We start from the raw sequence: 12,480 nt of genomic DNA, 5'->3' as shown, positions 1-12,480 counted from the left end.
ATAGTGATCGAAACCTCTGGCGTTATGCGCCAGAAAGGTGTAGTTTCATGAATCTGGGGTGGCGAAAATGCTTGAAAAACTTGGCCACACAATCTCTGCCTGAAGCCCTAAACCATACGTTACCGCAGGTCAGAGCACTGGCATAAATGGGTATGTGTAGACCCCCCTGGTCTTGGCATGTTTCAAAATCACACACACACACACATAGACCCTTGACCCTACCTCCCCCTCTCCAGCAGGCCAACAGACATACACCCTCCCCCTCTCAAGCAGGCAATCAGAGACACACACCCTCATACTCCACTCTTTCAAGCACCCACACGTGTCCCAACCCTACGTCATACAGCATCATATTCTAAGGGCAAAAAAGCACGTATTTACAGTAGACCGTAGTGGCGAAGGCAGGTCATTTGATCGCACCCCGGTTATTTACCAATAGCAGAGGAGGTCCCGGGATCGAAACCCGGCTACGGCAACCTTTTATTTTATTTTTTTTTACTTGAGAAATTTTTAAAACATTTTTAAACTTTTAGATTGGAAAAACTTGAAAAAACTTTTACAAAATTTTTTGTAATCTTTATAAACGCCCGCGCCTCTGCCTCGCTGCAGCCACACACACTCGCAAGCGCTCTCTCTCACATAATATTTTGTAGGGTACATACCTTCGTGCATACTTTCGTGAGGGGAAGTTGGTCGGTACAGCTCTGCATCAGAGTCTTTTAAACAGAAGAAAAAACAAATTTAGCACGGTATAAAACAAAACATTATCACACCTCCAAATGATACGCAGGAAGAACTATAGCCTACCTTGGTACAAGCTCAGGCTTGGAGAATTCGCCCGACCCCTCTGGACAACCTCGGAATTTTCTATACAGAACAAAAAAAAACAAAACACATGAATAATGCACGTAGACATTCTACACTATCCCGAGCAAAGTAGATAAGCAACTACGTACCGGATTAAAAGCTTTGGCTCGGAGATGCCGGGCTGTAGTTGTCAGTGCCAAGGCCGCTGTCAGATGAGGTACTTCAGATTTGCAGGAACTAAAACAAAACCATTTTTCAGATGTCATGACATGATTATGGTAGAAATGAAATGTGTGAAATCAAATGGGCAAGCTTGATCTTCTACTTACACGTAGATATTCCAACTCATACTAACAACACAAACAAAAAAAACATGTATTAAATCAGGGATAATGCAACGATATAGTAGAAAAATGAAAAACTACAATTTACATACTTGCCTGGTCAGGTCGCTCTGCCATGATGAATCTCTTCACAAATGCCTTTGCTGTATGGCGATTCACGGTGATAGATGATGTCAGTTTTGCCTATGTCCGAGTTTTATACCTCATTTCGCACCCCCATCCCAAATTTTGGCAAAAAAGATGCATTGTTCTAAGTCATAAGGCACACCAGCTTAGGTATTAGACACGCTTACCCAGAACATTACATTTATGATATGTTTTATTCTAGCTCACAGAAATATATATGAAAGAAGGTTCTTGACAGGATCAGATCATTCAGTTCATTCACATTCAGTTTAATCATCCTAAAAACATAAACATAACTAAACATTCCAACTTCTCTCTTTCTCACTCTCAAGCATGCACGCCACCTACCCCCTCAGGGCCCTGGAGCCATGGCATTAGACATGCATGACGCTGAACCTTACTTGTACTTGAACTTACAAGTAGGATTTATTTTTTATTTTAGTTCACAGAAACATGGCTGAAACCTTTTTAGACTCTTGGCATCATCACATCCTTGATTCTTTTATTCAGGTTCATATCACTAAAACTTGAAGCATACATACAGTCAAACAAACCCCCTCCTCTCTCTCTCTCCCCCTCTCTTAGACACACATACATACACGCACGCAACCACGCATACAGACCTTTGACCCAGCCCCTACCCTCTCTCCACCGTTCTACTGTCTGATACATTCTATTCTTTTCAATGACTTGATGAAAATCTTGATGAATTTGAATTTAAAACTGAATTTAAACTTGACCAGACTCATTTGACCAGACTCATGGCTTCTAGCACCCATTCGGATTTTTGATTTTTGATAATTGTCTAGGCATGACACTCCCATGACATCCCCCAACAGGACACCAACCATGACCAATACATCCGTGTACACCCCCCACCCCTGGACACACGCTCACCTATTACCAGCACATCCGTGTACCACCCCCACCCCTGGACACACACACACACACTCACACACACACACCCCTGTACACCCACACCCCTGGACACACGCTCACCCATTACCAGCACATCCGTGTACCACCCCCACCCCTGGACACACACACACACACACCCAGCACCCCTGTACACCCCCCACCCCTGTACACACACACACACACCCATGCACACACACACACAAGCCCCCGCCCCGGCCAAAAAACACGAAATGGCTAAAAAAACATACAAAATGATCATAAAAAGTACAAAAATGACACTAAAACCTACAAAACTGTCAAATTCACTATCTCCCCGCAGACACACACACACACACAAACCATGTACACACACACACACACACACACACACACAGCCCCCTCCCTCAGACACATGACTCATACAAAAAGCACCCCGCCACATTCAAACAACCTGTCAGACTCAATTGATGACAAGTTCAAAACCCGGATGTCCCGCCCTCACCGGAAATCAAATACCTTACCGGATGTCCCACCTTAATCAACCGGAAGTCCCGCCCACCTGTCACTTTTTAATTTGATTACAATAAGAGGTTAGGCCTATACTATATTCTCTCCAATATCCTTACTTTGCCTTTGAGCATAATCAATTATATTTAAGGTTCTTCTAATATTATCCCCCAATAGTCTTCCCGGTATGAATCCACACTGATCAATGTTTACTACATCTGAAATAAAAAAATTTAACCGGTTTGCTAATATGGCTGATATTATTTTGTGATCTGTATTGAGTAGTGATATGGGCCTATAAGAAGGACACCTTGTGGCATCCTTCCCCTCTTTGTGTATAAGAGTTATTATAGATGATATCCAAGTTTGTACCCATCTTCCTGTATGTAGTGCATGATTATATGCTTCAACCAGTATGGGAGAGTTCATTTTTAAATGCTTTATAAAATTCATTTGTGTAACCATCATCACCTGGAGCTTTTCCTATTTTCATGTCTAGAATTTGTTTATTTACTTCCTCTAATGTGATGTCTTTTATTAATTCCATGTTATTCTCTTCTGTTAACTTTGGCATTTCTATCTTACTCAAATAATTCTGAATTGATTCTGTATTTTCACTTATCTCCTCTCTATATAAATCTTCATAGTAATTGGCGAATTCCTCTGCAATCTGTTCTTTGTCAATAATTAATTTGTCATGTTTTGTTTTTAGTTTTGTGATATACTCTTTCCATATACTCTTGTTTTTTTAATTTATATGCCAAGGTTTTTAGAAACTTTGGGCCACCATCGTAATTTTCTTGATCCGTGAACTTCATTAATTTTTCAATTTCTAGTGTACGTAATTGATCTAATTTAAGACGTTTTTCTTTTAAAACAATAACACAGTATTCTTTTTCAAATCATACATGAGATTTAATTATTATCGCCACACCCTTCTTTTTTTGCAAATGAGTTATGCAAATTATATCTCCCTTATCCTTTTCCATCTGGAATAAGATTTTTTCCCTCTTTACTCGATTATTTAACCCATTCACATTTAATGATATTATATTTAGGTCACACATCTAGAGGTAAACAGGGGACTAATTTGCTTCATTATAACCATATACTGTTTACAAGTCCACAAATATACTGAACTAGCTATTCTCCATTGTAATATGGATAGCATATCCCTGACTATGTCTGTATGTGTTTGCAAATACCAGGAAATTAGCGAGTTGGGTAAATAGGTATAGAAAAATAAACACCAAAATAGGGAAGGCAAAAGAAATAAAAAAAACATAAAAAGGAAAACAAAATTATAAACAACAAAAAAAGGTTCCAAAAATGTCATTATCTTCAACCATCTTTTCTAAGTGGTTGTTTTGGCATACTTATAGTACGCCTCAAAAAAGGCCTACACTAAATAATATAATTTCTTCATTGGCAGGGATACAGCTTCTCTCACCCTCTCAGTATTAATCAATTTGCTATTTATTAACAAAAAAATACATAGTTAAACCAAGCAAGTTAAACCAACCAAGAAAACGAGACAGTTAAACCAACCAAGAAAGCGAGACAGTCATATTAATAACCTTTCATCTCTCATACCCAACCCCCCAACCCCTCACAATTCTACATATGGACCCATTCCCCTCCATTTATTTACTCCGAAAGGGTAAAACCCACTCACACACACACTCCCCCATCCCACCCTCACTTACACCCATACATACGTCGTCCCTCCCCACACCCATACATTCACACCCCCCATACATCCAAAAAGCAGACCAATGTCTATAACAAAGCCTTTATTAAGCTCACTGAAGACATTGATAAAACAGTATTGTCCAAAGATATGAAAGTGAGGAAAGTGTTTGACTTATACAGTAGCTATGACAACATACTAAAGACCATTGCTGAGCAATAAGGTGTGTCCATAGTTCAACACAAGAAATATAGATCCTGGAAACTAAAGGAAAAGCTGATACAGCATTACAAAGACAGGCTTGCATTAGACTGAGACTACACTACCACAGACAGTCAGAGTCTTTCCAAAATCCAAATATTACACAGGGCTGCAGACATATTGAGGAAAAGCATGGATCAGGTAGAGCATGACAGTGAGTAATATGTCAGCAGTGACTGTCTATTATGTTTCCAATGCAGCAAGTATGTACCCAACATCATGTATGACTTTGTGAACTGGTGTGTTGATTAACATGGCCACAGAAATGACCAAACGTGATGATGACCCAGCTTCAAAGGAGAATCTGTGTGTTATCGCAATTTGTCATGACCTCATTGAACAGAGCTGTCACATCCATATGCCAATCACACTGGGACTTCGAGTTTGGTAGTAAGACAGTCATCAATGAGCTCAGTGCAATGGGACACTGTGTTTCCTATACAGAAGTTAGGCACTTCTAGCCTGACGAGCCAGACCCACATTAAAATGTAGGGTCTGGGCACTCACCGTTCTCAGTCCGAGGGGCGGGATAATCGGTTGTCTTTCAAATTCCCTCTGCGCGCAGTAGGACAGCGCTGAGTCCCATGCGTTTTCCCAACAGCGGAGCTAGCAAGGGCGTAGGTTTGGTCTCAGCTTTAGTGGGGACATCCAATCCCCCCCACCCCTGGCTGAAAAATTAACTTTTACTGACAAAAGTCAGACTGTCAATAGACAATAGCCTCTTTCATTATTTATAGTACTCTAAAGTTAAACTAGCATCTCCGACTGGAGAGAAATATGTGCAGACGAAAACAATTGTTTAAACGTAAATAAATGTTTGACCACTAGATGCCAATTTTGTTTCTCAGATAACAGAAGCTAAGCATATCTTAAATTTGCCCAGATTATATAGTTATATATTGAAGAGTTCAGATGCAAACCCCTCTAAATCCGTCTGACCACTTTTCTTTTAAATGAGCATTTAAATTCAGGCTCCTATAGGTTTTTGCCTATAAATCGATATTTCAGACCAGGAAGAGAGTGGTATTTAGTGGGTTTAGAAGTTAAATTATTTGATTAGCATTATACTATGTGTGGAGAGCATCCCTCACCATCTTTATCTCATTTTTTGACATAGGTGGCATTTAGAGGCTTTTGCATCTGAACCCTTTATATATATATATATATATATATATATATATATATATATATATATATAGTATTTTATTTATGTTACTGAGGATGTTAATGCACCATAGTTTAGGATTGAATATGTCTATGAATTTATGCGACTCTAAATTATATTTGTATTTGCTTAACTGTAATTGGAATTCTTTTGCTGTAAGATACCAGTGCCTTAATGGCGATTTCCTTTGTTATTTCATACTGTTGGCAATACAGACTATCACAATACAGAAGTGAATATACTCCATCTCATTATATTGTACAGCAATGCTGCTGACTCCAACTGAATTGACAATTTGACATAGGCTAATAATTAGAACCTCACCTGAAGCCCTGATGCTGTTTCCTCAACCTGCCATCCATCTGTAGTGGTTTGATGCTGTCTTTCCTCCTACCATATTGTATATGATAGTGTCATTTGGATATTATTCATCAAATAATGATTCATTATATTTGAATAACCAACAGTGTTAACTTATTCACATTGCCAACACGTTTTTACAGCATGTGTCATAACAATGCAATGACAGTCCTTCAAACGAATTTGGGTCTCCCTTTTATTTCTCTGCATTGTGTAGGCCAGTGTTTTTCAACAACTGTGCCGGGGCACACTAGTGTGCCGTGAGAGATCATCAGGTGTGCCACAGAAAAATTACCCAAATGTCACTCACTGGTCCAGAAAAGCAACTGTTGAATCAAATCATTTATAACCACATGCTCTCATTGATTGTATGATTGCAATATTTGTGGTATGCAGGCATTGTACAACGGGGGCCCCATATCCAGTATTCACAGAATCATCACATATCCAGCTCATAACAACAATTAAATTAGATATAGTCACCTACAAATGAAACAGAGGGTGCTTGTTTTATTGAGCAGGTCTTGCATAGAAGCCATAATAAGGCCATATCTGTGTATTATTTGAAATTTTAGGCTATGGTATGTTTATTTTTTCTTCACACAGGATGTTAGTGTGCCGTGGGACATGAAGTGTCAAAAGTGTGCCGTGGCACAAAAAAGGTTGAAAAACACTGGTGTAGGCTACACTCAGAAATACATAACATAAACAGAATAGAAACGAAAAATATCCAGATCCAATGTTTATTGTGACTTCCAAGATTCTAACTTAAGGTAGGCTAATTAACATTCAGTGACTTGGTCATCTATTGTGATAGTGTGACTTCTATGCGACCGTGCTGCACACCCCTAATCAATACTCCTGACCTTGGTTGAAAGATTACAGAAGCTAGGTTTATCTTTAACAATATCCTGGGTAACATATGCTATCACCAGTTAATACTATTTTTCCACATAGAATCGTATATAGAAAGCCTGGTCACCAGGCTTGGAATTTCACCATTCTGGGGGCAAGGCCACTTGTCAGGGCACCAAGGCCAAAGTTAACTATACAGTAGTAGGCTATACAAATGATCAAAGTTGTATTTAGCCTATTCACTGCAGTAGACCTGCATCACTGTATGAAACATTACAAAAACATGAAATGAAAACATGACATATTACATAGAACTGTAAATCATCTGACTATCTAATATTTACAGATATCTGGGCTATATATAACATTTATTTTATATTTGGCCTGTTATGAAATCATGTATTGAACAATTTAAGCACAGCTCAGCTTTAAGAAACTCAAATAGCCTAGATGCATGCTTAGCATTTTGTGATCATTAAGGCTACTTTCACAAACTCTTAGTCAGCTGTCCTCTGATTTACCAATATCTACAGTGGGCAGTGCTTCGACTTGGCCAGCTTCACTCGCGGTCCGCGCGTGGGATCACGCGGTATCACGCGACTTTAATTTGTATTTTTCCAGTGAGACGCTGCAACAACCCAAACCACCGGTAGATGGCTCAAGTGAGCAGGGTGTCTCGTAAAAAGAAATGGAGCCTGGAAAACCCTACACAGACTTCACTACAGACTTTAGCAGACTGGTTTAGAAATAATGTAATAGCCAGAAATATGCCTGCCCTGCCCTAATAAAGAAATATTTGGTTAACTGCGAGTGAATCCCGTTTGCAGCGGTAGAGACGCAGGACAAATCAAACATTCTGGTTTTCTCCGAGTGCAACGATGATAGACAGACATCATTTGGACAAAATATAGAGTATTAACCTCCGTTGCTCAGCCAAATGCCTTCCTGTTACGTCCTGTTATCACGGAGTTACAGGCGATAAACGATTTTTGATGGTCACAAGTTTACTTCATTAGGGACTGTTCGTTATTTATTTAAGGGGCTACCGGAGTAGTTTTGGGAGCATTAGTCCAAAAAGACGTGACAATAAAAGCAATACATTTTTCTATGACCCTCCAAAGTGATTAGGAAAAAATCACTGTCAACTTTTTCCGGGTTTATCGCCTACTGTATTTTAACGTTTTCACATATTTAGCCATAAGCCGTTTATCATCAATGAAACCAAACTACAAAGGCTAACACTTTAACAGGGGGAATTAATTGGGCATGAATCATGCTGAGCGCTATTTCGCTACCTTAGAGTAATAAGGTTCTATCTGCGTTTTTGAGTAGGTACAACCGGGACGATTGAAAGCGGGGGACGAATGAAACATTCGGTTTTCTCTGAGTGCAACGATGATAGACAGTCATCATTTGGACAAAACATGGAGCATATTAACCTCCGTTGCACAGCCAAATGCCTTCCTGTTACGTCCTGGTATCCGCGGAGTTACAAGTGATAAGCGATTTTTGATGGTCACAAGTTTACTTCATTAGCGGTTTATTTTTTGGATTATTGAAGAGTGTTTTTCATTTAAAGGTTTGACTTTGTGCTTATTCAGTAGAGCATTTAGTGCTCTCCCAATCCCAGACGTTCACGTTGCATGTTTGTTTGTAATGGATGCAACCTGAGATAGATGCGTTTGACAATGAGTTGTTAACAGAACCAAGACATATAGCCCAGCAGCAATCTAGGGACTGGTCGTTATTTATTGAAGGGGCCAATTTTGAGTGCTTCAGTTGGAAGTTGCATGACCCTCTCTTGCCTCCTAGAAATTGTTCAATGACCCTCCGACAGAATTGTTAAAAAAAGACATGACCCTCCCCTGCCAATTCTCTTCCGCCAGCGCCACAGCCACACACTTTGTGATAACGTTCTTAAATCAGTCTTTCCCGTGAGCTTGCATGCTACCAGTCCTTCCTTTTCAAATGTGTTAGCCTGTTTGCACAATTTCACAAATAATCATATGTGATTAATAGTATGACAAATAATCCCTGTGCACGGGACCCGAAACAATGCATGCCAACTTTTTCCGTGTTTATCACGTATTTTAACTTTCCCGCTGTCTTGCCGTTTTAATGTTTTCCCGTAGAATATCCCATATTTTAATACTCTCATAACAGCCCCTGCCATCGGGCCTGTCTCTGTGTTGCCCTGTTGCTACCCCTTGCCCTTCCAACTAAAACAGATGTCTTCAAATCATCGTTTTCCTTGCTTGAAGGCGAACTTAGAGTGATGTTAACCTATTTAAGTTTAACGTAGCGATTGTCGTGAAGCACGATTCATTGAAGCTTGCATGTTCGGCCTTATGTCACGTCGCACCTGAGGCTACTCAGCTGCAAGAGAAATAATTTCCCTGTTTGTATGTTCTGCAAGTTGGCCTACCATAACTTACCAACTCTGCACTGTAGACTGGCTATTTATATTTTTCTGTGAAATAAGCAAATGTATTTGTTCAACTTTATGAAGCAGAATTACGCATAGGTACTTGGAACATAATACATTTGACAAAGGACAGATGAATGTTGCTAGTGACAAAATATTAACTTTCAGTGTTTTACGATGTCTTTGTCATGGGAAGTGTTTTCCCCATGCATTTATTCTAGGCTACTGTCAGTGACTGCCGTGAGAGAAGCGGGTTCTGTGTTTCGTTCATGTCAGTGACTGACGCGAGAGAAGCTGGGTCTGTGTTGTGTTGCGTTGCGTTAATTTATTTTCATTGGGCATACCGTGCGCGGCCGTCCACAGCTCTTCAGTTCTGACAAAGCCAAAATTACTCCTTTTGAAACAATGAGTGCAGGAAGCGCGTTTGTATGGTTATATGGCTTGACGGGGGGTGGGGTGTCCCAAGCAGCTTTCAGCCATAAGGCTACTTTGAGAACATTTCAATTCACCCGACATTAACATTCAAAAATGTTGAAAACTATTTCGGCATAGCCTATAAAGCAATTTAATTAAATGGAATGTTAGTTGTAAACAAACGAGCTACTTGGTGAGGCTTGGCCTCACAGATGCGCTCGTGCCTTAGATGGCAGGAAAAATCTTCACGATAGGCCTATTAACTAACCACCCGATTCACGTTGGCTGGGGGGAAGGGGGGCCATCAGACAATTGTGCCCAGTTAATCCGGCCCTTCCCCCCAAAAAATCACACCTTCCCACCTCTGACAGCTTAAAAGAAGTCAAGAGGACTCCTTACTCACAGACTATCACAAACCTGCGGTTTTGAAATCCTATGCAGCTACAGGAGCTTCCAATCGCGAGGAAGCAATTTTGCATTGTAGGCATTACTAACATGCAATACCGCCGCCAACAACAACCAAAACTAGGCTAATCATTGTCAACATGTAAATTAAATGTAACATTATTGTGAATCAAATTAAAATGTTCTCTTTTGCAAACGTAGGCATAGTAACAGAATAATTTAATAATGTTACAAAGATACTACATCAATCCATTATGTTTCATTGGGCTACTAGGCTATTTGTTTTGCCTTGATTCATTTAGGCTAGGCCTTTTTATTCAGGGGCCATATTCACAAAGAATTTTAAGGCTAAAAGTAGCTCCTAACTGGCTAATTTAGGGGCAACTCCTAAAAATAATGGAAGTGTCACTCCTAACTTTAGGACTCCTAATTTTTTTTCACAAAAAGTACTTCCACGAAGCATTTTAGACCTAAAAGTAGCACCTAAGTCTGGGACAGCTTAAGTCGAGAGGACTCTAACTCACTAAGACCTATTCATAAACAGCTTTTTGTGGCATTTTACGTTGCGATGTTTTGAAATCGTAGCCTATAACAACAGGAGCTTCAATCGTGAGGGAACAATTTTGCATTCATAAAAGGGATGCAATAACGCCACCAACAACAACCAAAACTACTCATTGTTAACATGTAAATGAAATGTAACGTTTCATTGTGAATCAAATTAAAATGTTCTCCTCTTTGCAAAGCGTAGCCTAGGGATATGGTGACAGATTAATTTAATAATGTTGCAAAGGTAGGCTACTGCATCAATCCATAGGCCTATGTTTCATTAGGCTACTAAGCTATTTGTTTTGCCTTACTCTTTATTCATTTAGGCTAGGCCTTTTTTATTCAGTTATTAATCATCTTCCGTCCTTCAGAGACTACTTGTGTAGCACACGCATTCTCCGACCTGTCACCTGTCAGTCATCATCGGAAGAGAGGTGTTTGGAATTCAGCGTTACAATCGTCAGCCAATCAAGGTGGTCAATTCAGTCAAGCTCGTGCATGAGTAATGGCGTCATCCATAGCCTTTAAGACTCACTTCTAGTTTAGGAGTTGTCTGAAAGGCTTTGTGAATAACTTTTAAGAGAAAACTCCAATCTAAAATCTTTAAGTGCGTTTTAGGAGTAGCCTACTCCTAGTAGTAAGATAAAAGCCTTTGTGAATAGCCTACGGCCCCAGTTATTCATCATCTTACGTCCTTGTGTAACGCACGCATTCTGAGACCTGTCACTCATCATCGTAAGGGAGGTGTTTGGAATCATGCCCGCGTTACAATCATCAGCCAATCAAGGTGGTCACGCTGGCCCATTTACCCAAATTAATGGTCGAATATTACTGATGATCATTGTTATTTAAGAACATGCAGTGTCGTAGGGTACCAAAACATATTGCTCGTAAAAAAAAGCATCATAACGCACATTCTGGCTGGTCTGTTATTTACTGTAGGCTGCGCAAACCACATGCCTTTATTTTGGGCAAGCCTGCATTCATTCAACCTTTATTTATTCTCGGAGGGTCATTGAGAGAAGCCCTCATTTTCAATGAAGCCGAAATTACAGAAGCGAAGCCAAGCGCTCCACAAACAAGACAACATTCGAGGCCTTCTGTTGAAGAATTTTTATATAAAGCCTGCTGACAGTAATCCTCCTGCCCTGATAGGCCTACCACAGCTGTGGATAGTGTGGAATGTTCAAGTAATAACACAATCCAATGTGTGTCTCAATTGTCCCCGCTGACCACCTCACACATTTCTCTAGATTTTGCCTTGAACTTACATGACACAATGCCATAAAATATGCCAGTTTTAGGACACAGAATAATGTTTGTAATGATACCAGGTAGGCCAGGTATTGTCGAAGGTGCATGGTGAAGTGAAATTCTTACTTTGGAAAACAAACATTTGCCGATATCATCGCCCGATCATCAGAATATTGCAACAGATTCTGTGTTCTGGACTGCAGGTAACTTGTTAAGCCAGTGGCTCTCAAACTTTTATTTCATTCCCCACTTTGATCAAGGGGCATGACTGATGATAGTGGAGATAGCGTGTTATCCGAGGCTTTTGCAAGTCAGCATCTTCGACGGTAGTCTATTAAAAATATAAGTTTTCGATGTCCCAAAGCGGAGAGCCATACTTTATTGTTTTTTAACGATCTCTATGCTACTCACAAAAATGTAG

General features: G+C 39.9%; 1 long non-coding RNA gene across 1 annotated transcript; it reads right to left on the bottom strand.

The window, feature by feature from the left end:
• Positions 1–662: 662 nt before the first annotated feature.
• LOC125304980 lies at positions 663–2,113 on the bottom strand. The gene is made up of 4 exons (XR_007195301.1): positions 1,137–2,113; positions 957–1,044; positions 808–867; positions 663–716 (listed from the first exon to the last, which is right to left on the bottom strand). It is a non-coding gene; the product is annotated as an uncharacterized LOC125304980 (long non-coding RNA).
• Positions 2,114–12,480: the final 10,367 nt, after the last annotated feature.

The sequence above is a fragment of the Alosa alosa genome, chromosome 12 (genome assembly GCF_017589495.1).
Source record: "Alosa alosa isolate M-15738 ecotype Scorff River chromosome 12, AALO_Geno_1.1, whole genome shotgun sequence".
In the NCBI taxonomy this organism is placed as follows: Eukaryota; Metazoa; Chordata; class Actinopteri; order Clupeiformes; family Clupeidae; genus Alosa; species Alosa alosa.
This window is presented reverse-complemented; position numbering and strand designations above follow the sequence as displayed.